Raw genomic sequence first — 24,059 nt, forward strand, 5'->3', positions numbered from 1 at the left:
CAGGGAAATAAACAGTATGCAAACAGGTCCAATCTCTGTCTCAATAATACAACTCTGTTATCATGAACAAGGTATATAGGGGGGCATAGCAACCAAAAACCTTTACACAAACATAATAAGGTGAAAAGATTGCAATGGGCACAGCAACATAAGAATTGGAGTATGCAACAATGATCCAAGGTGTTATTCATGGACAAATCTATATTTATAAGTATCAGAAGCCACAGTCAAATGTTTGTTCATCGACTTCTTTGAGTACATATGAAAAGTCAGTGTGTGGCACCGACAGTGAAGCATGGGGGATGGTCGGTCATGGTGTGGGTATGTTTTGCAGGTGATAAGAGTTGCTGATCTCCTGAGTATTAATGGAACATTAAAGAAGGAAGCATATCACAGGATACTATCAACAATGCAGTTCCATCTGGCAAGAGACTTATTGGCCATGTGTTTGCTATGCAGCAAGACATGCTCCCAAACATGCTTCTAAATTGTGCAGACGGTATGTTAATAGAAAAGACAGATGTGGAGAATTGAAGAAAAGCAGTTGGCCAAGTCAGTCACCTTACTTACATCCCAGTGAACTCTTAGAGATGAACCCAACAGGAACATCAGAAAACTGAGGTCATCTAATGTTGAAGATTTTTGGAACAATCTACAGATTTGTTGGATTCTAAAATCTGCAAAAATACTAGAAAATCTTATCTCCAGAATGCCATGAGGTTGTGCAGCTCTATGAGTGCAAAGGATGGATCCAAGGAAGAAGCTATAATCTAAACCATATTGTATTGTAGGTAATGACAGAGAGAAAAATATGCATTTTTGATCTATTTTGTTAGTATAATATGTCTGTGCAATTAAATAAAGTACATAGCTTTACCATGGGTGACTGAAAACTTTAGTTAGATATCTATATGTAAAAGATAAGATGAATTAAGCACTGGGTATGATGCACTGAGAAATATCAGTATTATTTAGTTGTTTATTCATATATGAAATTTTTGAAAATACATGGAATAATTTGAGAGGAGTCTAAACAAAATTTGACTCAATTGATGTACTTTTCAATCCAATAGTACATACTGAGGAGATGCTGCAAGATGTAGAACTTGTCTGAAAAACAAAAATAATCAATAAATATTTACGAACTCCCACAGATCCTATGTAAACAAGGGAAATGGTTGATGTGGATGTGTGTGTGTGGTGGTGGTGGTAGTGGGGGGGGGGGGGGGGGGGAAGGGGGGAGGAGGATGAAAATGTTAAACATATTTTCATTTAAAACCTAAAAAAGAACTTCTCACAAGACATGTAAATGTTCGATATACACAGATACATATTACAATTCTTAGGCTATTGTAGCCATGTGACAGAAAACAGAAAAATCGTTTTACAACGCTTACTTACAATGATCACATAACTGCATCAGTGGAGTAGTAGGAGTTGGTCACCAAGCAATCCTTAAGGCTGCCCATAAAATGAACTATATTAGCATTTAAACTTTTTATGGCTGCTGGGAAGTTATTGAAAATGTGTGTTCCTGAAGAATGATAACCTATTTGGACCAAAATAAGAGATTTCAAATCTTTGAGAAGATTATTCTTATTTCTTGAACTGACTAAGTGAACTGAGCTGGTGGTTTGAAAAAAGATACATTTTAATGACAAATTTCATCAAGGAGTAAATATAGGCCTTCTGGGAAGCAGCAAGTAACATCCCTAGGTCCCTAAATCAACCTCTGGAGATGTTTTGGAGTTCAAGTTACAAACAAATTGTATTACACATTTTTGGACCCAGAAAATTTTAACACAGATTGATGAGTTACCCAAAAAAATAATCCCTGTATAACTTTGTGGAATGAAACTAACATGTATGTCAACTAAATCATTTTTATATCACTCATATCTGACAACATACATAATGCAAATAGATATATGTGTAGGTGTTTCAGCATTCTGTGGTACCAGCATGCTTCTCTCGGTTGAATTTATCATCAATCTGTAATCCCAAGAATTTAACACTGTCGACTTATTCTATTTGTTTGTCACCATATTTTAGGCATATATTCATGAGGAAACCTCTTACAAGTTCTGAACTGCATTTAGAATGGTTCCTCAAAGTTTAATAACAAAGAATTTGGTAGGATCAAATAATTAAAATATGATGAAAAGGATAGATTGCTACTCACCATATAGCTAAGATGTTGAGTCACAAGTAGGCGCAACAAAAAGACTGCTAAACACATTAGCTTCTGGCCAGAAGGCCTTCTTCCAAAAGAGACAATGTAAACACACACACACACACACACACACACACACACACACACACTAACATGCCTCATACACACGATCACTGTCTTTGGCTGCCATGGGCAGACTGTGAGCAAATGTGGGTGATGGGAGAAGCAGTCTGGGTGGTGGGGGTAAAGAGGAGGCTGCAGCAGGGAGGAGAAAGGAGACAAGGATATGGGTGGGAGGCAGTAAAGTGCTCTTTGTGGGGGCATACAGGGATGAGGTGGAGAATGGGCAGTGCAACTAGGTGCAGCCAGGAGATTAGACAGAGGGCGGGATGGAGTGGAAAAAGAGAGAATCAAAAAGACTATGGATGCACTTGTGGAACAGATGGCTGTGAAGTGAGAACATGGTAGAGATAGGTGGACCATGGACAAAGACTAACAAAGGTTGCTGCCAGGAGGGTTATAGGAACATAGGATAAATTGCAACAAGAGTACCCACCTGCACAATTCAGAAAAGCTGGTGTTGGTAGGAAAAATCCAGATGGCGCATGTTGTAAAGCAGTCATTAAAATGAAGAACACTGCAATGGATAGCATGCATCCCATACATCATCCCACCACCACCTAATCTAGTCTGGTCACAAGAATCACCTATCCCATCAAAGGCAGGAATATCTGCAAAATAAGTCGTGTGATCTGCAAGCTAAGCTGCAAACACTGTGCCTCATTCTACGTGGGATTAACAAACAACAAGCTGTCTGTCAGCATGAATGGCCACTGATAAACTGTGGCCAAGAAACAATTGGACCATCTAGTTGCTGAGCTTGCTGCCCATCATAACTGGGTATGATGCACTGAGAAATATCAGTATTATTTAGTTGTTTATTCATATATGAAATTTTTGAAAATACATGGAATAATTTGAGAGGAGTCTAAACAAAATTTGACTCAATTGATGTACTTTTCAATCCAAAAGTGCATACTGAGGAGATGCTGCAAGATGTAGAACTTGTCTGAAAAACAAAAATAATCAATAAATATTTACGAACTCCCACAGATCCTATGTAAACAAGGGAAATGGTTGATGTGGATGTGTGTGTGTGTGGTGGTGGTGGTGGTGGTGGTGGGGGGGGGGGGGGGGAGCCTGTGCCATCTAGATCCTTCCTAACAAAACCAGCTTTTCCGAATTGCACAGGTGAGATTTTTTGTTGCAGTTTATCCTATGTTTCCGTAACTCTCCTGGCCTTAATGTTTGTTAGTCATTGTCCTTGGTTCACCTATCCCTACCCTGTTCCCACAACTCAGGCTTTTATTCCACAAGCCCACCCACAGTGTTTTACTTCTCTCCTTTTCTGCTCATACCCGCCCTCTGTCTAACCTTCTGACTGCACTTAATTGCCCCACCATCTCTCCACCTTGCCTTGCCCTTCTATGCTCTTATAGATAGCACTTTACTGTTTCCCACACGTACTCTCACGTACTCTGTTCTCCCTCTACACCCCACCACAGCCTCCTCCTTACCCCCATCACCCAGATTGCTTCTCTCATCATGCGCATTTGCTTGTAGTCTGACCCTGGCAGCCAGAGAAAGTGGTCATGTGTGTGAGAGTTGCATTTACATAATGTACATGTGTGTGTGTGTGTGTGTGTGTGTGTGTGTGTGTGTGTGTGTGTGTGTGTGTGTGTGTGAGTTATCTATTTCAGAAGAAGGTCTTCTGACCAAAAGCTGAGGAATGTGTTTAGTAGTCTTTAAGTTGCGCCTGTCTGTGACACAACATCTCTGCTGTATGGTGAATAGCGATCTGTCCTTTTCATAATATTGTCAGATTTCAAAGGGAGCAATTTATTAATGTCCATGAAAATTTTATTAGTCAATCTTTCTAAGACAATACCTGATCTGTAATTTTTTGCAGTGTTTTTGTCATATCCAAACAAAACAAACTTGTCCTCTGGTAATGTTACAGATGAAAGGTCATTGATGTACACATGAAAAAGTAAGGGCCCTAAGTTGAATTCTTGTGGGACGCAACATGTAATTAATTCCCAGCTGGATACTAACTAATAGCTTGATATGTGCCTCTTTCTTAATGAAACCATTTATTTTCTATCAGAGATATCAGATTTGAACCATTTTGCAGCATTTCCTGTTATGCCATTATGTTATAATTTGCTTAAAAGTATTCTGTGATTTACATATCAAATGCCTTTGACAGAGCACAAAATTTACAATTAGTGTATAATTTGTTGTCTAACAAATCAAGTACATTCCCACTGTATGTGAAGATAGTGTCCTCAATATTAGAACCTTTTAGTAATCTGATCTGTGACTTCGACAATATATAATTTGCTGTTAGATGACTAAGAAGTCAATTATATACTGCCATTTCTAAAACTTTTGAGAATGTTAGCAAAGGCAGAAGGGAATGGAAAAATGATGGTATTACTTCATCTCCTTTCTGAAACAATGCCTTAACTTTAAAATATTTCAGCCATTCAGGAGAAGTTCCACTTGTTAACAGCTGTTCACACTGACAACTCAATATGTTACAACTTAGAAGCATTATCTTTAATTAAAATTCTTGATTTCTATCATAACCACTAGAATTTTTTGATTTTAAAGATTTTATGTTGGACTTCTCCTACTGGTGTAGTGTGGAAGTTATTTGTAATAACTGGTCTGAGATATTCCATGACAGCCTCTACTAAACCTGACAGTCTCAGCTTTTCAGTAACACATTTGAAATTATTATTAAATGTTTTGCAATACTGCACAAATCTGTTACCAATGTATCATTTACTTTTAATGCTATGTGCTCCCCTTCATATCTGGTTCTACCAGCCACCTCCTTCACAAAATCCCTTATTGTCTTTGTACTGTTATCTTATATGATTATCTTTTTTTTGAAATGCATTTGCTTCAGTGTCCATATTACAAGCTTTAAAATTTTGCAGTATGTCTTGTAATGTGCTACAGCATCAAGATCAGAGCTGTTTCTGACTGACAGTTACAGTTTCTTTTTCTGTTTTACAAGATCCTTGCCTTCTTTGTAGGCTTGAGTCTAATCTGGGTTAGTTTTGGGGTAAACAGTATTAAAATATGTTAATTACTTTATTAAAAGTGTTGTACTTTTCATTCATGCCATGAGTACTGTATCAAACACTCCATACCTTTGAGGAGTTCCCTAAAATAATTCAGTTTTGGGTCACTGTCTGCCCTTTTGAATTCCAATTTAATAGATTTTATATCCTGTTCAGTATTAACATTTAACAGACTGTTAGTTCATTAGACCTTTTTATAAAGATATTATCATTGCTGTTTATGACAGTTAGTTACCCTAATTAGAAAGTTTATGGCAGGAATTAAATTGAATGATAGTGTTGCTAATACTAACAATTGATTACTGGACGAGTTCTGAAGAAAATCTAGATTAAAATCACCAGCACCAACAAGCTTTATGGACAGATTAACACTACCTTTTGTTGGCCACTTACATCTACTCCACTGAAGAATTTCTTAGTAGAATTCACTGCAGTGTATATAGTATTAATAACATCACATTTTTTGTATTACACCAAATATGACCTCAACGGTAGTGAAGGCGGAGAGAACGAATCTCGGTACGGTGGAACTAGCGGAAGAGGCACATAATACAATAAATCCACCTTGCGTCTGACTTGTAACAAGCAGCACTGTGGTCGGCGTCTGTTCACCAGAGGTGCGGCCATAATACAAATTCTGGAACTAACCACTCCAGTCTTAACCACTGAGCTTTTCTGAGCTCAACCCTTTGATTCTAAGTACTATTATGGAGCGTTTTAGTAATTACAAAATTACCCCAGGTGGTAACAAATCCTCCGCCATCAGTGGCGCAACTAGTCTATCGGATTCTGGGGAGACTAGGCTGAAACGCTATATCCCAAACCAGAGGAAATCGAAGTCTTTTGACCGACTCATGCCCAAAGTCGAAACATTTTTTGGAACTATCAATATTAACTCTCTCTTGACACCAGGAAAACTCTATAAATTAGGAGACACACTAAAAGAAAAAAAAAATCAAAATTTTAGCCCTGCAAGAAACAAGGTTGCCTGATGAGAATACCATGGATTTTGGAAACTACCGATTGTTTAAAAGTAAAACAGACAAAAGAATTCTTAAAAACACTCCGCATCTGGGTGTTGCATTCGCAATTTTGCAAGACATTCTTGGCTCCGTAATCAAAGTAAATCCAGTAAACAACAGACTAATGACAATTTCCATGAAATGTGCAAATAAAATGTACTGTTTAATTAACGCACACATGCCTATCAACCAGGAGAATAAAACAAATCCAGAAAAAGTAAATAAGTCATGGGAAGTGTTAGAGAATACAGTCTCCAAAATTCCTCAAAATTATGTAAAGATTTTAATGGGTGATTTTAATGCACAGTTAGGGAAAGAGAGAAAATTTAGAAAAACGGTCGGTGAATTCCCTGCACATAAATGGACCAATCAAAATGGAAAGAGGCTGGTAGAATTTTGCAGAAATTTCAATCTCAAAATTATGTCAAGTCATTTTAAGAAAAAACCTTCAAAACAAGGACATAGGTGAATTCCAAATTGACCATATTGCAATCTCGTATCCATGTCACAAAGAAATTTTAAATGTTCAAGTTCGTAAAGGCGCCAATATTGACTCAGACCATTACTTAACCCGTGTGAAACTAAAGCTAAAACCCCAAAAGTTCAACAAAAGGACACCATTAATCCCCAAATTTGACACCAGTAAAATCCAACCATCATTATTAGCAGACGAATTTGACAAAACAAGTGCACAAAATTGGGAACAACTCAAACACAAGATTATCAAAACAGCTCAAGATCAAATTCCTTTACGAAAACACAAGAAACATGCTTGGTGGAATGAAAACTGTGATCATGCAATCAAAGCCAGACAAGAGACATTTAAAGCATGGAATAGCAACAAGACAGAAGACACATATGATACATTCCTGACAACTAGAAAAGACACTTGAAAACTAATTAGACAAACAAAAAGACAATATGAGAATAGTCAACTCTTAGAAATTGAAGAAGATTTTCAGAAATACAATACCAGAAATTTTTATAAAACTTTTAAAACCAAAATAAAGGGGTATCAACCCCAGAATCTTTGCTTCAAGGAGGAAAATGGACAGTTGGCTCTTAACAACTAAGAAAATTGCAAAGAACTTTCTAAATATTTTAAGAATCTTCTAAATTGCCCCGAGCCCACAGAAAGATTTCCACCAAAAATTCCCCAACAATGCAATCCAGTTTCACTTGCACCAAATGAAGAGGAAATCATTAAAGAAATTCCTAGGTTGAAAAACAACAAAGCATGCGGTGAAGATGGAATTGTTGCAGAACTTTTAAATGCAGCTGGTCCAAAAACCGTTAAAGAAATTACTTCAATCATGCAAAACATTTGGCAAACTGAAAAAATTCCTGATGAATGGAAAACCGCCTTGATTCACCCACTTCATAAGAAGGGAGACAAAACTGATGTTAATAATTACAGAGGAATTTCTCTTCTTCCAGTCACATACAAAATCCTCTCTCAATGTCTTCTGAACCGAGCACAACAACAACTTGAATGGAAAATTGGCGAATATCAAGCAGGTTTCAGGCCAAATAGATCTTGCCCAGAACAGATTTTAGTCCTCAAACTAATTCTCAGACATCAAAAAATTTACAATAAAAAACTAGTTTGTACCTTTGTAGATTTTAGAAAGGCGTATGACTCAGTGGATCGTGAATCTCTTTTCCAAATTGTGAAAGAACAAGGCCTGGATCCTAAAACCACGGCAATTATCAGAGACACGCTAGCTGGTACAAAATCAAAAGTAAAGTTCAGAGGAGAAATTTCAGAATCCTTTGAAATAAAAACAGGCGTGAGGCAAGGTGATGGACTCTCTCCATTGCTATTTAACTGCGTTCTAGAAAAAGTAATACAAGAGTGGCGCGAACGAAAATTGGAGTTCAAAATTGACCAACCAGTGAAATTAGGACGAACAAATATTCGAATAGACTGTTTGGCCTTTGCAGACAACTTGGTTATTCTAACGCAGGACATCCAAATTGCTCAGAAACAAATAGAAATTCTTAAAGAAACAGCAGAAAGAGTAGGTCTCCAAATCTCATTTGAAAAAACACAGTATATGACTAGCAACAAACTGGCACCCAAACTTTTGGAAACTAAGTACGGAAAAATCAAAAGAGTTTCGCAATTCAAATATTTAGGTGAAACAATCTCAGAGACTGGTCTAGAAAAAATTGGAAATGAAATTCGTTGTCAAAAGATGGAGACAGCTTTTAGACTTACAAAAGACATCTACAACAAAAAATGTCTCTCGAGGTACTCTAAATTGAGACATTACAACACGGTCATAAAACCAGAGTGCCTTTATGGGGCTGAAACGCTAATTTTAAACAGAAAAAAGGACATTCAAGAAATCCAAAAAAGAGAAAGAAAAGTAATCAGAAAAATTCTAGGTCCAAAATATACTGAAGAAGGAACATACAGGCTAAGAGCAAATAGTGAAATTCAACAATACATCAGCATATATTCGGATATGAAAAAACGCAGATTAAAATTTTATGGGCATATTAAAAGAATGGATGCTACCAGACTAACTAAACAAGTAGTGGAATTCTACGAAAATCGAAGTAAAGCTAAATTTGAGACAATAAAATGGATTGCTGCTATAAAAGAGGACATGAAAGAGGCAGATATAAAACAAGATGAAATTCAAGACAGAAAATTATTTAGGCAAAAAATTCATGACTGGGTAGTTGGTCAAGCTGAAAAACCAAAGAAAACTGGAACCACATGGTCTGATGAAAGGAAAAGAGCTCATTCCGAGTGAATGAAAACAATTTGGACAGAGAGAAAGTCTAAAAGAAAATAACTGAATGCCCCATGATTGTACTTCGCGTGGTCCAGTAGGGCCCAAACGTGAATAATAATAAATATGACTTCTTTACATCTCCAGTGCAGTAATATGATTGGCTACAAAAGCCTAAGAACTATCATGTATACCTTGGGGTACTGTAAATTTACATGTTATGTGAAAAGTTTGTTATTACTTTTTAAATGAAAATATGTATAAGATTGTTTTCCACATCCATGAGGACCATTTCAGTTGGGATCAGTGGAACAAACCTTACCATATATTTTTTTCTTTGTAAATGTGTATTATGTTTTCTTGTTTCATGACACATTCTACATCCTTGGGGATCTCCTCACTATGGATCTATGGCATAATTTAACACCTGAAATTTTTAGATTAATATATGAAGACAAAATACACTTATTGGAACCTGTAGAAAAAATAGTTACAATATTCTTAGTCAATGAAATGAAGATTACCAGCAACATTAGATAGTAATCTATGAGAAACAAGCTACCTCAAGAAAGATGTTAAATTTTCTGGAACTATTTTTAATATAAACTAGGATGACATTGCAAAGAATACTAACTATGAAAATAGCAGGCACGAGAAATATTGCTGTATTATGCAACTAATGCATGTGAGTGTGAATGTGCTGAGTGTGCCATTGCACATTCATGTTTGAATTGGCTGGCATCTGTATCAGCATGAGCCAGCCACTGGAGACTGCCTGTGGGAGTTGTGTACACAGTGAGACCTCCACCACACCATCTGCTGGTAACTCACACATATATGCACACAGAACAGCATTGGATGTTCCTACATTTACATCTATTTACATCCACACAGATACTCCGCAAGCCAATGTGAGGTGCATGGCGGAGGGTAACCTGTACCACTACTTGTCATTTCCTTTCCTGTTCCACTCGCAAATAGAGTGATGGGAAAAACGACTGTCTGTACACCTCCGTATGAGCCATAATTTCTTGTGTCTTACCTTCATAGTCCTTACGTGCAGTGTCTATTGGTGGGAGCAGAACTGTCCAGCAGGCAGCTTCAATTGCCGGTTCTCTAAATTTTCTTAATAGTATTTCCCAAAAAGAATGCCACCTTCCCTCCAGGGGTTCCCATATTAGTTCCCAAAACAGCTCCATAAACTTCTGTTTCATTCAAACCTACCAGTAACAAATCTAGGAGCCCTCCTCTGATTTACTTCGATGTCTTCCTTCAATGTGACCTGGTACGGATTCTAATCACTCGGGGAGTACTCAAGAACAGGTTGCATCAGCATCCTATATGTAGTTTCCTTTGCACGTGAACCACTCTTTCCTGAAATTCTCTCAATAAACTGAAGTTGACCATTTGTCTTTTCTACCAGAGTTTTCACATGCCCTTTCCACCTTATGTCACTTTGCAATGTTACGCCCAACTATTTAAATGAATTGACTGCGTCAAGCTGGACACTAGTAATAGTATATCTGAACATTACAGGTTTGTTCTTCCTACTCATTTGCATTAATTTACATTTTTCCACATTTAGGGATAGCTGTCATTCATCACACCAAATGGAAATTTTGAATAAGTTGTCTTGTATCTTCCTACAGTTGCTCAATTTCGACACCTAACTGTACACCATGGCATCATCAGCAAACAACTGCAGATTGCTGCCCACCCTGTCCGCCAAATCATTTATGTATATAGAGAACAACAGCAGTCCATCACACCTCCTGGGGGCAGTCCTGATTATATCCTTGCCTCTGATGAACACATGTTGTCCAGTACAAAGTGCTGGGTTCTATTATTTAAGAAGTCATCAAGTCTCTTATATATCTGTGAAATTATTCCATATGCTTGTACCTTCATTAACAGCCTGCTTTCCAGAATCTAGAAATATGGAATTTGCCTGTTGCCCTTCATCCATAATTCTCAGTATATCATGTGAGAAAAGGGCAAGCTGAGTTTCGCATAAGTGATGCTTTCTAAAACCATGCTGCCATGCTGATCCATGGACATAAGTTGCTTAGCCTCAAGAAAGTTTATTATATTCAAGTGAGAATGTGTTCAAGGATTCTGCAGCAAGCACAGATTAGGGATATTGTCTGTAATTTTGCAGGTTCATTCTTTCACCTTTCTTATATGCTGGAGTCACTTGTGCTTTTTTCCAGCCACTTGGGGATTTGTACTAGGCAAGAGATTCATGATAAATGGAAGCTAGGTAATGGGCCAATGATGTAGAGTACTCTTTGTAAAATTGAACTGGGATTCCTGGTGATTTATTTCTTTGCAAATCCTTCAGTTGCATCTCTATGCCAGGTATGCTTATTTCTATGTCATCCATATGGGAGTCTGTCCAATGGTCAAATAACTGTATGTTTGTACAGTTCTCCTGCATGAACAATTTCTTGAATGTGAAATTTAAAACTTCTGCTTTCGTTTTGCTATCTTCAACTGCCACACCAGACTGGTCAACAAGAGACTGAATGGAATCCTTGTACCCATTTAGAGTTTTTACTTATGACCAGAATTTTCTCACATTCTCTGCCAGATTTTTTGCTAAGGTGTGATGGTGATAGTTGTTGTATGCTTCACACACAGATCTTTTCACAGATACTAACCTGTGGTTGTCATCCCTTGTGCATCACCTTTTGAACTTAAAGAGTGCAACAGCCTCTGCTTCCTCAGCATCTCATGAATTTCATTATTAAACCATGGGGCATCTTTTCCACTATTTATCCACTTACTAGATATGTACATGTAACTCTCCAGAGCACGATTTACAATCTACTTAAACTCTGCCCATAATTCCTCTACATCCATGTTACTGGTATTAAGTGATACCAATTCACTGTCTAAGTAAAATGTTAGTAACTGCTCATCTGCTCTATGTAGCAGAAACACTCTCCTAGTCTTTTTGTCTGATTTATTAACTTTCATAATCATAGTTGCTATAATGACATCATGATCACTAAGTCCCATTTCTATACTGACATTGTTGGTAAGTTCCGGCCTATTTGTTATTTGTAGCTACAAGGTTTAAGATATTTCCAGTGTGTGTACGCTGCTGAGTTGGCTGCTCAAGACAATTTGCAGAAAATGTATTCAACAGTATTTTGCATGACTGTATGTCTGTACCCCCTCCCCCCCCCCCCCCTCCCCAACGAATCCATAGACATCCCAGTCTATACTCAGCAGGTTAAAGTCACCTCCAGCTAGTATTGAATGATCTGAGTATAGACTTTCTTTGAATGACACTAGAACTGCCACAGAGGAATTGGGTGGCTGGTAAAAATATCCAACAACTAACTTATTTTCACCTATACCTTAATGTGGAGATGCTGAGTCACAGATAGGCACAACAAAAAGACTGTCACAATACCAACTTTTGGCCAAACACACACACACACACACACACACACACACACACACACACACACACACACACACTCAAGAAAATGCAACTCACACACACATGACTGCAGCCTCTGGCAGCTGAAGCCATGTGGCTTCCAGAGGCTGCAGTCATGTGTGTGAGTTGCCTTGCATGTGTGTGTGTGTGTGTGTGTGTGTGTGTGTCATCTATTTTCAACAAAGGCCTTGTTGGCTGAAAGCTTATATTGTGCAGGCTTTTTGTTGTTCCTATCTGCCAACTCAGCATTTCCTCTATATGGTGAGTAGCAACTTTCCTATTCATAACATAGTTACATTCCATCCTAGATTTTCCACTGTTTTATTTTCACCTACTCCTGTTATATGTGACCTGACAATTTCACTGTTACACTCAGCTTTGACCTCAATGGAGACAATATTTTTGTCAACTGCAATGAAAACTCCCCTTTCTTTGACCTCTAATCTGTCTTTCTGATATACATTCCATGACTCGCTAAATATATTGGAGCTTTCCACTTCAGGTTTCAGCCAGCTCTCAGTCCCAAGAATAATTTGAGCATGAGTACTTTCCTGGAGGGCAGTAAATTCGGGAACTTTATTACGAATACTTCGACAGTTTACTGATAAAATTGTGACAGTTGAAGTGTCTTTATTCTGAATGCCATTTGACTTCTCTTGCTGTGAATCAGCTGGTGAGAGTCCATCAGAGCACCTAAATCTACCGCCTAGCATAAAGATACCTCATGTGCCCTCCACAAGTGCTCTGCTACCCAAGTAGCTGCTTCCTTTGTGTTGTGTACCCCTGACCTATCAAGGGGAGTCCTACAAATCCCCACAAGATAACGCAGGTCCAGAAATCTGCAGCCAAGACTGTCACAGAGTTGATAAGACCTTTGGTTGAGACACTCTACTCGGCTCCAAACCAAGACCCCAATCAACTCTGTGAAAGATGCTCAAAATTGTGAGCTCTGCTTGTACCCTGTGGTTGAGGCCAGCAGTCTTCACCTCCTCAACCAGCCACCCGTACAAACTGAAGATCATGACACAACCCATGTGACAGGCATCATTGGTACCGATGTGAGCCACAACTTCCAGACGACTGCATCCTGCATGCTCGATTGCCACTGGCAGGTCACCTCCACATCTCAGATGAGGCATCCTGTTGGCCATCTTCCCAGCCCTAATCGCTATCTGCTTAAGGGGATTCATAATGCACCTAACATTGGAGCTCCCAATAAGCAGTAAACCCCTCCCCCTGTATGCCTGATCGGGCCCTCCTGAAGGAGCAACAACATGTCCACTCAAAGGGAGAATGGGCAAGGCCAGGTGGCCGATCTCCACATTGGCCCTCCAACTCGAGTGATGTGAATGCATTACCATTCGCCACACACTCTGCTGAGAGGGCAGATCCACCATGTCATGTGCACTAGGAGGTGACTCAGAAGCAGAGCCCATGGGCAAAACAAGTGACACCTGAGTTGTCCCATGCAATGTGCCAGGTTCTCCACCACTGCTGCACCCCAAGGCAGCAGCCGGAAGGTGACTGTTGTAGCCAATAGCATGTTCAACTGTTCATGAATTGCAGCCAGCTCCTCCTGCATCTGCACACAGCATGAACACATCCTGCCCATCCTAGCCTGACCAACCGAAGAAGTAAACTGTAAAAACAGACAATCCTAGATATGTGACTTGCTACCCTCCTGATTTGTCACCAATGGATGCTGATGCATTAAGGAGCTACATAGCTGGCTGTTCAGCTAAAGACAATAAATTGACACTCACAAAAATGCGAGATTAACCCTTGTATACTGAGAAACATGTATGAAATTTAATAAATATACTTCATGGAAAACACAGAAAAGGATAAACACTTAACTTGCTGCTCTGTAGATGCACTTGTATTACAGCCGAGAGCTGGAGCTTAACTCCTCTTTTATATCCTTCCACTGCACCATTCACATCTGTATACCATGGCATGTTATTTGTGGATCCATGAGAGTCTGTTTTCCATTATTGTTTAGAGCTTCACGAATAAAGCCACATTTGTATTACTTGGACTGGTCTCATGTATTACTTGATTATATGCAATTGGTGATGAGGATAGGATGCTTCCTGTGTGTGCATACTTTAAGTGTGGTTTCATTAGGTTTATTCATTATGGATGGCATGCTACCAGCACTGACTGAAAAGCTAGCTTTGGCTGTGACCACTTTGTCAGCTTCTGCTAACAGACAGAGTACCGTTCCACTGTGTTTTGAAGCTTCTTGTACACAGAGTGATCGAACTGACATCTGCAGCAATGTAACAGAAGTGTCACAAGATGTGCCCACTATGACAACCAATAGCTTATGTGAGGGAGTTGCAGTGGCAGTGGAAAACACGTAAGCCCAGTGCCAAGCTGAGCAAGGCCAGCCAAAGCATCTGCAACCATCACAGTGCCAGCATCAGCATTCTCTGTTTCCATCTTGTCCCTTCTTTATTGTCCAGCACAAACATTTCATGAATCAATATTCTTTTTTTCCATCTCTTGTCCCTTCTGTTTTGTCCAGCACAAACATTTGGCATGCCCTAAGTTCTGAGCTACTTTTAATGCTCACCAGAAGAAAGGCCACATCGCCTCCATGTATTGTTTGTGAAGGTTGCTCAAGATATGGGCATGGATAGTAAACTGTGTGAATCAAAATCTTGTGACTTCTCCCAAGTTGTTTATCAATTTAAGTGTCTTTTGTCAAGTGATCTGGCTGCAGCTCAATACAGGTCTGGCAGTGACTTCACTGAATTCTCAAACCTATGTGAGTTTAGGCTCACCAAGATTGACTCCAGTCACACAACACTGGTCAGTTATAACGAACAGAACATTGCACTGTTGGAACAATTTACAACATCTGACTCTTATAAGTCAGTGGTTTGCTCCATTACATTTTTGGTGGTTGCTGATGCCGGTATTGAGAACTTGTTCTGGACCGACACATTTCAGGTATTTAGATTTTCTTTCAGCAACACTGTTCACCTTTTGTTCGATCAGGTACTGAATTTTCAGTTGGAAACGCTGTGTAAGGAGTGTCCAGACTTGTTTTCGGAAGGTATAAGTCTGATAGAAATATTCATGCTCATATATCTTAGAAGTCCATGGTTTGGCCTTGTTGTTGTCGTTTGTGTCCTATTCCTGTCACCTTGAAACATCAAGTGAAAGCAGAATTGGACAGATTTCAATCTCTACGAGTGGTGCAACCTGCTGTGACTAGTGAATGGTTGTCTCTGCTGGCTGAAGTTTAGAAACCATTGAGGAAACTTCACCTCTGTGGTGACTTCAGTACTATTATCAATGTACATTCAATTGTGGATATGTATCCTCTCCTACACCAGGAGGAACTCTTGTGGAAAATATTGGGTGGCCAGTACTTTTCTAAAATTGATTTGTCTGAAACATATCTGCAGTTTCCTGTGGACAAAAAGTCTCAGTGAGTTCTGGTCTCCTTTTGGTCTCTATCAATACTTGCGCCTCCCTTTTAGTGTGGCTAGCAGCCCTGCTATTTTCTTACAATTTTTAGAGAAATTGCCTATGCCTGTCCTTGGTTGCATTAATTATCTGAATAATACTGTTGTCATAGGCTCCTCCTACATCTACATCTATACTCTGAAAACCACCATGAGGCGCATGGCAGAGGGTACATCCCACTGTACCAGTTATTAGGGTTTCTTCCCATTCCATTCACATATGGAGTGTGGGAGGAATGGTTATTGGAATGCCTCTGTGCATGTGCAGTAATTATTTCAATTTTATCCTCACAATCCCTATGTTTGCGATACATAGGGGATTGTGGTATAGTCCTAGAATCATCATTTAAAGCTATTTCTTGAAACTTTGTTAATATATTTTCTCTGGATAGTTTAAGTCTGTCTTCACGAGTCTTCCAGTTCAGTTCCTTCAGTATCTCTGTGACATTCTCCCATGGTTCAAACAAACCTGTGACCATGCTCTGTATATGTTCAATATCCCCCGTTAGTCTTATTGGTATGTTTCCCACACACTTGGGTAATAATCTAGAACCAATTGCACAAGTGATTTATAAGCAATCTCCTTTGTAAACTGATTGCTCTTTCCCAAAATTATACCAATAAGCTGAAGACTACCACTGGCTTTACCCATGACTGAGCCTATGCGGTCATTCTATTTCATATCCCTACAAAGGGACTTCAGCTAGAAGTATGCAGGTGGCGACCGCGGGGACCTGAGCTGAGTCTGACATTGCTTCCACTTACTTGTGTCAGACTCCTTCCTTCTCCTTCCCTGTCAGACTCCCTTGGCCAACTCTTCATTTTTCAACCCCTACGGTATTAGGTTTCAAGGCCTGAGGGCATCTTTCCAATTTTCTTATTTCTACTTATAACCCAACTCCTGACGGGAGCCCACCCCTTAAGAAAAGCCAGCAGTCCTGTAAGCTGTGAGGGTAACACCTCAGGTTGGATGAGAGGCCAGCATCCTCTCTCCATAAAAAATTAAACATGCTTTCAAGACTACAAGTAAGCCTCGGAACATTACTGACAAAAATAGATGAAGTCAATGGCAAAGAAACAGTATATGATTTGGAATGTGGAATGTAAGGAGTCTGTACAAGACAGGAGCTGCCACTAGTGTGGTCAAGGAAATTCAGAGGTACAAACTAGACCTAGTTGCACTGCAAGAAATCTGGTGGGACGTTGCTGGGAGCATTGATGTTGAAAACTGTACAATTCTGTATGGAGCCTGTGAACGAGGTCATCTGTTAGGCACTGGTTTCTGCGTCAGTAAGACGTTGGTCACTAATGCTTCAGAATTCGTTTCAGTCAACCCAAGAATATCTGTTCTAACACTGGACGTAAAGCATATTAAGGCAACTTTTGTGAACTGTCATGCTCCCACGGAGGAGAGCGAATGTGAATTGAAAGACGAGTTCTATGCACAGCTAGAGGCAGTGATGGACGCTATACCAAATGGACACCTGAGGATCCTCCTTGGTGATATGAATGCCAAGGTTGGGAAAGAACAAATATTCCAAGACACAACAGGTAGGCACAGTCTACACAACCTAAGCAATGACAATGGAGTTAGGTTCATCAGCTTCGCTACATCATTAGGGTTGTTCATCTACAGCACAAACTTCCAGCGGAAAAACATACATAAAGGAACCTGGGTATCACCAGATGGGAGAACTGTAAATCAAATAGACCATGTTGCCATTGATCTAAGAGCCAAGAGATGGGTGCTACAAGTTAAGACAGCGCGGGGTGCCGAAGGTCGGAGTGATCGTTTCCTGATCAGAGGCTGTTTAAGCATACAAAGGAAGAACAGGGCCTAAGTTAAAAAGAGTGGAAAGGTACCATGTGGAGAAACTGAAAGATGAGGCAACAAAGACCAAATACCAGTTGCAACTTAGTAACCGTTTTTAAGCACTCAGTGAAATGGACGTGAATCAGGACCTCGAACTAATGTGGGGAAACATCCAGAGTTCAGATAGGGATACAGCGAAGGAAACCCTCATGGGAAACCCAGTGGGCAGGAAGATCTGGTTTGGAAAGGAATGTGCAGATGCCCTGGAAAGGAGAAAGGATGCCAGGAACAAATGGCTGAAGGGGACGAATCTGGCACAGGCCAAAGCACAATTTGAGGAGGTCCGAAAGACTACACAAGCAATTCTGAGAAGAGGAAAGAGGAAATACATAAGGAATACCATCACTGAAGCAGAAACAGACTTCAGAGGACAAAAGACTAGGGAAATGTTTGTGAGGGTGAAGTACCTCTGCAAAGGTCACCAGGCCAAGCAGAAATTTGTCAAAGATTCCCGTGATAAGATCCTGATGAACGATAGTGACATAGCTGAGAGATGGAAAGAGTACTTTCGACAGCTGCTAAATTGTGATGAACCCAAACTGCAGTTTGATTTCCAGTACCCAATTACAGCCGATGCAGACTATCCCCCACCTACCCTGGATGAGATAAAAACCAGAATCAGACACCTTAAACAGAATAAGAGTCCAGGTGAAGATGGGCTACAGGCTGAAATGATCCTGGCAGGAGGAGAGAAACTTGCAGAAAAAATACACCGACTGATACAGGCAATATGGACCAAAGAAGAACTACCAGGAGAATGGAAAACAGCTTTGATTTGTCCAATACATAAGAAGGGCAACAAACTGAAATGTGACAACTATCAAGGAATCACCCTGCTTAACATCTGCTATAAGATCCTGTCCAATTGCCTCATACATAGAATTCAGCCAGTGGCAGAATCGGTGACTGGGGAGTACCAGGGAGGTTTCCGGCCAGGACAGTCAACAGTAGATCACATCTTCAGTCTCTGGCAGCTCACTGAGAAACTGGGTGAATATGGTAAAGATTTGCATATTTTATTCGTTGATTTTAAGTAGGCCTATGATTGCATACATCACAAGAGCCTGCTCAACAGTTTAAGGGAGTTTGGCATAGCAGAGAAACTCATCAATCTGATAAAGATCTGTCTGAATAAAATACGTGCAAAGGTGAAGATGGGAAATCGCATAACTGAGGAGTTTGAAATTGTGACAGGACTCAGGCAAGGAGATGGGTTGTCCCCTATCCTGTTCAACTTTGCCCTCGAGGAGATTGAACGCGAGACCTGCCGCTGTTGGATAAGCAGCTGCAGCAGCAAGTCGTATACTCTTAGCTCACTTATTTGTTACGTAGTTTAATTCTGAATTTTGTTGCGTGTTTTTGGTATTTGCATTGTTTAATTCATAAATTTCGGGCATATTGTAGTATTTGAGAGTTGTAGCATCGCGATTTAGTACCTGAATAGTGTAAAATCGTGTAGTCTCCTTCCACCGCCGAGCAGTGTGTCAGCAGTGCACAAGTAGCAGCATTACTGCATTTACTAGGCAATCTTGTATTTTAATAACCATTTAAATTTTGTGTCGAATTGTTTGTGCTCTCTGTAGATTAGTTCAGACGTTCTTTGCACAACAGTTTTTAGCATGGATAGGGGCTGCAACTGCTGTGTTCGGATGCAGGCTGAGTTGGCATCCCTTCGCTCCCAGCTTCAGGCAGTGCTGGCTTCGGTCACACAGCTTGAGGCTGTTGCCAATGGGCATCACTGTGGGCGTCCAGATGGGGGTTTGTCAGGGATGGCCAGCTCGTCCCACACATCCCCTGACCGGTCTACGAATGTGGCTGCCCGGGATACTGTGCACATTGAGGCTGATCCCTCACCTGTGGTAGAGTGGGAGGTCATCTCGAGGTGTGGCCAGGGGCGAAAGACATTCTGGAGGGCTGAACGGAAGGCCTCTCCAGTTTGTCTGACGAACTGGTTTCAGGCTCTGTCTCAGGCTGATACTGATCTTCGGCCGGACATGGCTGCTTGTCCTGTTCCAGAGGTTGCCCCTCAGTCTGCAAGATCCGGGCGGTCACAGAGGGTGGGCTTACTGGTAGTTGGGAGCTCCAATGTCAGGTGCATAATGGGGCCCCTTAGGGATATGGCAACAAGAGAGGGGAAGAAAACCAATGTGCACTCCGTGTGCATACTGGGGGGAGTCATTCCAGATGTGGAAAGGGTCCTTCCGGATGCCATGAAGGGTACGGTCCACCCATCTGCAGGTGGTCGCTCATGTCGGCACCAATGATGTGTGTCACTATGGATCGGAGGAAATCCTCTCTGGCTTCCGGCGGCTATCTGATTTGGTGAAGACTGCCAGTCTCGCTAGCGGAATGAAAGCAGAGCTCACCATCTGCAGCATTGTCGACAGGACTGACTGCGGACCTTTGGTACAGAGCCAAGTGGAGGGTCTGAATCAGAGGCTGAGACGGTTCTGCGACCGTGTGGGCTGCAGATTCCTCAACTTGCGCCATAGGGTGGTGGGGTTTTGGGTTCCGCTGGATAGGTCAGGAGTCCACTACACGCAGCAAGCGGCTACACGGGTAGCAGGGGTTGTGTGGCGTGGACTGGGAGTTTTTTTAGGTTAGATGGCCTCGGGCAAGTACAGAAAGGGCAGCAGCCTCAAAGGATGGGGGGAAAAGTCAGAACATGTGGGGGCCAAGCAGAAATCGGTATTGTAATTGTAAACTGTCGAAGCTGCATTGGTAAAGTACCGGAACTTCAAACGGTGATAGAAAGCACCGAAGCTGAAATCATTATCGGTACAGAAAGCTGCCTGAAGCCAGAGATAAAATCTGCCGCCGGCCGCGGTGGTCTCGCAGTTCTAGGCGCGCAGTCCAGAACCGTGCGACTGCTACGGTCGCAGGTTCGAATCCTGCCTCGGGCATGGATGTGTGTGATGTCCTTAGGTTAGTTAGGTTTAAGTAGTTCTGAGTTCTAGGGGACTGATGACCACAGCAGTTGAGTCCCATAGTGCTCAGAGCCATTTGAACCATAAAATCTGCGGAAATTTTTACAAAGGCACAGACAGTGTTTAGAAAGGATAGATTGCATGCAACTGGTGGTGGCGTGTTTGCCGCTGTTAGTAGTAGTTTATCCTGTAGTGAAGTAGAAGTGGATAGTTCCTGTGAATTATTATGGGTGGAGGTTACACTCAACAACTGAGCTAGGTTAATAATTGGCTCCTTTTACCGACCTCCCGACTCAGCAGCATTAGTGGCAGAACAACTGAGAGAAAATTTGGAATACATTTCACATAAATTTTCTCAGGATGTTATAGTCTTACGTGGAGATTTAAATTTACCAGATATAGACTGGGACACTCAGATGTTAGGACGGGTGGTAGGGACAGAGCATCGAGTGACATTATACTGAGTGCAATATCCGAAAATTACCTCGAGCAATTAAACAGAGAACCGACTTGTGGAGATAACATCTTGGACCTACTGATAACAAACAGACCCAAACTTTTCGACTCTGTAAGTGCAGAACAGGGAATCAGTGATCATAAGGCCGTTGCAGCATCCCTGAATATGGAAGTTAATAGCAATATAAAAAATGGGAGGAAGGTTTATCTGTTTAGCAAGAGTAATAGAAGGCAGATTTCAGACTACCTAACAGATCAAAACAAAAATTTCTGTTCCAACACTGACAATGTTGAGTGTTTATGGAAAAAGTTCAAGGCAATCGTAAAATGCATTTTAGATAGGTACATGCTGAGTAAAACCGTAAGGGACGGGAAAAACCCACCGTGGTTCAACAACAAAGTTAGGAAACTACTGCGAAAGCAAAGAGAGTTTCACTCCAAGTGTAAACGCAGCCAAAACCTCTCAGACAAACAGAAGCTAAACAATGTCAAAGTTAGCATAAGGAGGGCTATGCGTGAAGCGTTCAGGGAATTCGAAAGTAAAATACTATGTACTGACTTGACAGAAAATCCTAGGAAGTTCTGGTCTTACGTTAAATCAGTAAGTGGCTCGAAACAGCATATCCAGACACTTCGGGATGATGATGGCATTGAAACAGAGGATGACACGCATAAAGCTGAAATGCTTAACACCTTTTTCCAAAGCTGTTTCACAGAGGAAGACCGCACTGCAGTTCCTTCTCTAAATCCTCGCACAAACGAAAAAATGGCTGACATCGAAGTAAGTGTCCAAGGAATAGAAAAGCAACTGGAATCACTCAACAGAGGAAAGTCCACTGGACCTGACGGGATACCAATTCGATTCTACATAGAGTACGCGAAAGAACTTGCCCCCCTTCTAACAGCCGTGTACCGCAAGTCTCTAGAGGAACAGAAGGTTCCAAATGATTGGAAAAGAGCACAGGTAGTCCCAGTCTTCAAGAAGGGTTGTCGAGCAGATGCGCAAAACTATAGACCTATATCTCTGACGTCGATCTGTTGTAGAATTTTAGATCATGTTTTTTGCTCGTGTATCATGTCGTTTTTGGAAACCCAGAATCTACTCTGTAGGAATCAACATGGATTCCAGAAACAGCGATCTTGTGAGACCCAACTCGCTTTATTTGTTCATGAGACCCACAAAATATTAGATATAGGCTCCCAGGTAGATGCTATTTTCCTTGACTTCCGGAAGGCGTTCGATACAGTTCTGCACTGTCACCTGATAAACAAAGTAAGAGCCTATGGAATATCAGACCAGCTGTGTAGCTGGATTGAAGAGTTTTTAACAAACAGGACACAGCATGTTGTTATCAATGGGGAGACGTCTACAGACGTTAGAGTAACCTCTGGCGTGCCACAGGGGAGTGTTATGGGACCATTGCTTTTCACAATATATATAAATGACCTAGTAGATAGTGTCGGAAGTTCCATGCGGCTTTTCGCAGATGATGCTGTAGTATACAGAGAAGTTGCAGCATTAGAAAATTGTAGCAAAATGGGGGAAGATCTGCAGCAGATAGGCACTTGGTGCAGGGAGTGGCAACTGATCCTTAACACAGACAAATGTAATGTATTGCGAATACATAGAAAGAAGGATCCTTTATTGTATGATTATATGATAACAGAACAAACACTGGAAGCAGTTACTTCTGTAAAATATCTGGGAGTATGCGTGCGGAACGATTTGAAGTGGAATGATCATATAAAATTAATTGTTGGTAAGGCGGGTGCCAGGTTGGGATTCATTGGGAGAGTCCTTAGAAAATGTAGTCTATCAACAAAGGAGATGGCTTACAAAACACTCGTTTGACCTATACTTGAGTATTGCTCATCAGTGTGGGATCCATACCAGATCGGGTTGACGGAGGAGATAGAGAAGATCCAAAGAAGAGCAGCGTGTTTCGTCACAGGGTTATTTGGTAACCGTGATAGCGTTATGGAGATGTCTAGCAAACTCAAGTGGCAGACTCTGCAAGAGAGGCACTCTGCATCGCGGTGTAGCTTGCTTGCTAGGTTTCGAGAGGGTGCGTTTCTGTATGAGGTTTCGAATATATTGCTTCCCCCTACTTATACCTCCAGAGGAGATCACGAATGTAAAATTAGAGAGATTTGAGCACGTACAGAGGCTTTCAGACAGTCGTTCTTCCTGCGAACCATACGTGACTGGAACAGAAAAGGGAGGTAATGACCGTGGCACGTAAAGTGCCCTCCGCCACACACCGTTGGGTGGCTTGCAGAGTATAAATGTAGATGTAGATGTAGACCTTCAAAGAGAACGAAGGGATTGAAATTGAAGGAAAGAGACTGGCATACTTAGCCTATGCTGACGTCATCTGTTTACTCTCTAGGTCGGAAGAGGAGTTGGAGCAAATGACCAAAGCACTAAAGGAGGCTGCCAGCAAATTTGGGCTAAACATAAATGAAGCCAAGACAGAGTGCCTTGTTATGATGCGTGGTCATTGTCAGACTGCTGATCATCTACAATCACTGCAGGTTGGGGACCATTCCTACAAGAGAGTGCAAGAATTGAAATACCTAGGGGCACTTTTCACTGAGAACTCGTCATGTGAAGCAGAGATCAATGCCAGAATACAAGCAGGAAACTGATCTTACCACAGCCTAGAGCAACTGCTTCGGTCCAAATCTCTCTCCAGACAGTTCAAGATTCGACTGCACAAAATCCTGATCCAGCCTGTTGTTCTATATAGCTGTGAGACATGGAGTATCCGGAAACAGG

The 24,059-nt window shown here is 41.0% G+C and overlaps 1 protein-coding gene across 1 annotated transcript in view; it reads right to left on the reverse strand.

Moving 5' to 3' along the window:
• The window catches only part of LOC124776499, a 185,515-nt gene that overhangs the window by 120,278 nt on the left and 41,178 nt on the right, over window positions 1-24,059 (reverse strand). The window lies entirely within an intron of this gene.

This window comes from Schistocerca piceifrons, chromosome 1 (assembly GCF_021461385.2).
Source record: "Schistocerca piceifrons isolate TAMUIC-IGC-003096 chromosome 1, iqSchPice1.1, whole genome shotgun sequence".
Lineage (NCBI taxonomy): Eukaryota > Metazoa > Arthropoda > Insecta > Orthoptera > Acrididae > Schistocerca > Schistocerca piceifrons.